The sequence below is a fragment of the Ruditapes philippinarum genome, unplaced genomic scaffold (assembly GCF_026571515.1).
Source record: "Ruditapes philippinarum isolate M1 unplaced genomic scaffold, ASM2657151v2 ctg9666_1_1_1_1, whole genome shotgun sequence".
Lineage (NCBI taxonomy): Eukaryota > Metazoa > Mollusca > Bivalvia > Venerida > Veneridae > Ruditapes > Ruditapes philippinarum.
Window position 1 is genome coordinate 32,127 of NW_026867144.1, and position 4,541 is coordinate 36,667.

General features: G+C 29.6%; 1 long non-coding RNA gene across 1 annotated transcript; it reads right to left on the minus strand.

Moving 5' to 3' along the window:
- Positions 1–3,938: 3,938 nt before the first annotated feature.
- Positions 3,939–4,541, minus strand: LOC132734991 (uncharacterized). The gene is made up of 2 exons (XR_009626392.1): positions 4,483–4,541; positions 3,939–4,088 (listed from the first exon to the last, which is right to left on the minus strand). It is a non-coding gene; the product is annotated as an uncharacterized LOC132734991 (long non-coding RNA).

Genomic DNA, 4,541 nt, shown 5'->3' on the forward strand with positions numbered 1-4,541 from the left:
ATTTATTTGAAGAGAGATTATGAAATTATGTACAGCAAAATATCTTTTTTTTATCTTCTGGAGAGATGCTGCTTTAAAAGTATATAATAAATATGTTATAAATCGTTTCATGAAATTGTTATACTGCCAACTTTGTTCTTTATTGTACAATGAAGTGTATGGCGATGCTAAAATTTGACTTCAATAAAGGGTTCCTAATAGAAATTTAAAACACAGAACATGTAACCTTTTATCGTTGGTTAAAACTTTTCGAAATAAAACTACATTTTTCTCATAACTGAGAATTAACTAATTTGTCATATTGAACGAATGCATCCAACATTAATGCATAACAACACTTTACACGTGCCAAACTGCATGACAAGGCCGATTGCACATTCATCATTTTGAATTTACTTTAAATTGATTTAAAACTACGTCTTTATTTGATAGAGCACAGCTTTATTTATCAAAATATGTAAATTATTCGATATATGGTAAACTTTCTATATGGTTACCAGTTTGTGCGTTATATATTTTAAAGCTCTTTAAAAAATATGTTTAATATCGTAAAGTCATATGATCATCTCTTTGAAGTTGAATAGAGGTATGTGTATGATTTTAATGTATAAAGAAACGCCTTAGAGAAATAACACGTTGATTTCAATCTAAATGTTACTTTCTATGCATTTGCATAGATAGGTTGTTCATTATGTCATATTTGATGACTTTACTCATATACGAAAATTTATGTAGCATAAAATATGTTAATGCAATTATTTTTGCCTAATATATAAATTCAAATTAAGTGTGAACAAAATAAAGAGATGTTAAAATAATTGCTAATCACTATCCGGGTTAATTCACTTTTTTCAAGATATTTATACATCTCCACAATAGGTGTCAAGTGCCGTGTGGCAGCCGGAGAAAGTTGCCCCGTACTTCAGTTCTGTGTAGTTAAATTTTTCTGGTCCTTCGGGATCATTGATTCCAACACATTAAGTGTTGAAGATTAAGTACCGCTCAAACCGGTGTTAGGGGTGTAAGGAATGTTTCACTTTTTCATTATCCCTTATACGCAAACTCAAACAAACCGAGTCTGCAATTGTAATGCTCTTTTGCTGATTGTAATGCCTCCGTGGGATCACTTTTTTCCAGATATTCTTACAACTTGTCCGAGTCAAAGCCTATACGGAATGGTTATATGTCATTACAAACTGCTTTGTAGAAAACATGTGTAATTCTACCTGTCTTTTTCTAGGTGTTATTAGTAAAAACTAAATTAGAGACAAATTGATAAACACAATCATTGATTAAAAGATCTAATTAGAAATTTATGTATGATAATGCAAGTTAATATATAAAACTATAGAAAATATTCATATAATCTTTACACAGTGTATAGAATCGACTCGAGAAAATATTTCGTTCGAACATAATTCACTTTTAATTTTGATAATGATTTAAAAATGGCTGATTTTGATAAAGAAACACATTACCTTGCAATTCAATAAGCAAAAGAATCCTTTTGGTTTAAACTCGTTTATCATTGACACAAACAGGCAAACTGACAGCAATTCGCATTGTCATAAACAGAACAGAAAAGATTGTTCCAAACATAAAAACATAACAATCTAACAGTAACATTGTATTTTACTTGATGGGCGCATTTATTTTTATATTTACAAAATTATTCATACATTTTTGCTAAATATATTAGAAGATGATTTTGCTAAATATATTAGAAGATGTTAATATTTTGCAACAACATTGAATGATACGCACACATCTATTTATATAAAGTCGTTAACGCCCCAATTCTCCTTTAACTTTACAAATACGTTTAACATTCTATTGGGATTTGCAAATCTTTAGTTAGATACGTTTAATTTATTTCGATTTTTAAAACCCCATATTTCACATCCATAATTGAGAGTAGCTGCAACAAAGGAGTCAAATAGATTGCAAAGAACGCTAGGTTTAGGATTTTCTATCTTTTGATATAATTATACATGAAAGCATTAAGAGCTTAAAGACCGTTACCATTGTTTTAGTAAAATTATACTATTTCGTCCGCAAATATTTTGAAATACTTTAACGATTTCAAAATTAATTAAGTAGATTGTATTTTCTCAGATGAACATTCGTTATTGTTAGACATTAGCTTTAAAAAAGTGATAGCAACGGTGTCAACAGCCCGACTGCTAATAGTAACGCGATTGAATGGCAAAACAGTAGAAAAAGCAAGTTTATTCATAAAATTTATTAAAATAAGGAAGCGAACGTAGAATACCTTTTAACTAATTTTCAATCGTGAGGAAATTACTAACATTAATAATGAATCCGCCAAAGTTGTTTTACTAAGGCTAATTCGCACATTAAGGTAAGTAGGAAGGGCACATGTAGGTCAAAAATAAAAAAAAATAAACTCTGGTACGAGCCTCACTGTCGTAACAACCGAGTTTAATATAACCGAGCAAATGAATCTGATGATAATCGATGTCTACTCAACCGTGCAAGTAAAGACTATAAACATGCAATTTAAATTTACATGAATACGTTATGCAATCAGGCCAAGCTAAGAAAAATGCTGAAATCAGATACCAAATTAAACTGGAAATACTTAAATAGTCACTAAAAATTCAAACCTATTTGAAATTAATGAGACTGATTGACGGAAAATAATATCTGTAATTGAATAAAAAATGTAAAAATGGTAAAGCAGCAAGCAAGCCGGATAATATCTTTAACGAACATATTAAATCTACAGCGTACATTATATTCGCAATATTTACTAAACATTTTAACATAATATTCTATACAGGCATTTTTCCTTATATTTGTTTAGAAGGCTTTATTATCTCTATATTTAACGGAAATGGTCACACTGACTTACCGGAATACTACAGGAAATTATTGTACTTCAGATTTAAATGAAAGGAGAACCAAATTTGTAGAAACATTATTCATGTTAATCAAACTGGCTTTAGAACAATGCTCTCGACTTTAGATCATGTATTTAGCTTAAATTATTTTATAGAACTTACCCTGATCTCTACCGTATTTGTTTCGCCTTCATTGTGATTCGGATTTCCCAAGAAACTTTTTACAATGCAATCAAACCGTTCTTTAAAGGTAGGCATTAGACGACATATTAAAATGTCGGTGTCTGTGACGGGTAAAACAAATTGTTGTTTGTTGTTAGAAAAACAATGTTTGAAATTATATGAAACAAATAAACCCGAAATAATACACTCATTTTTATGGTCAAGATTCTTTGCCAGTTTACCTGCCGGCTATATACACAACCCCATGTTTGTTCTTGAAAACAGTGAAAATTACCTACTCAATATTGATTTTTCATCTGTTAAAAATAGAAACCGCATCGCTTTCAAAATTATGAAAGCTCGCCGATGATTGGCTATTTTAAAGGATATGAGAAGGTGATTACCTATTGCTGATCGTCAGATCCTGATGCATAGCTTTATTTAGGAGCTGATTTTAATCAGATTGAGGTCTATATCTACATCAAGGAGAAAATTATTATCCCTTTTGATACTACAATTACAACAATATGGCCTTGCTAAACGGTCTACAAGGATTGCAAATATAACATATCTTCAGAACAGATAAATACAATGAATATATTAGAATGGATACAACTAAACATTATCATGTAGCGTGATTAAACTTGCAGTAGATATAATTTTTTTCATTATAACGAAATACAAGTTATTGAAACGATATACATAATACGTAAACGCATTTTTTTCAAGTTCAATATTTTTCCAGTACTGGTGGATGGAATATAGTTGATATGTAAAAAAATCTGATGATAATATTTAGGGGGGGCACCTCTTTTTTAGACCCCCCGCCTTGTTTGGGCCGGGGTGTTTTAGGATATAAATCCTTTTTTGTGCATACATACATGTTTGAAATAAACAATAAAAAATGCAAAATTGAAGACATGAATTTTATTTCATTGTCTTAAATGTACACTTCATCCCAACATCTTATGCTTTCTGACAATATCTGGATATTTTTTGCGTGTGAATTTTTACTTTTTAATCACCAATACTTTTTCCACAATTTTTACTGTCCTTTTCAACCTGAAAACAAAAAAAAAAGAATTCATTGAAAATATAAAATGAAAAAAATATATGTAAATCATTTAACAATTTAGCTATTTATCTGTGATGAAATAAATCCAGTATTTTATATGCTTTTCACAAAATGAATAAGATTACAGAATGTAAAATGGACTGACATTGAGTCAAAGTATAACAAGTATATCAATAAAATGCACATAATCAAATAAGCACTTCAAACAAATAAAACATATGAAATATATCTGTAGTTCAAATTAACTGATAAACATCATGTTGATGATAAAATAGTGAAATTTAAAGTATACAACTTACCACCAAGGAAAAACCAAAAAGGTTTAGATATAAACATGATGTAAATGATCTTAAATTCTCATATTAACTGAAAACAACTTACCATAACTGATATGTGACAATAAGCTATGCACATCAATGGAGCAACTGTGACCTCTTGAA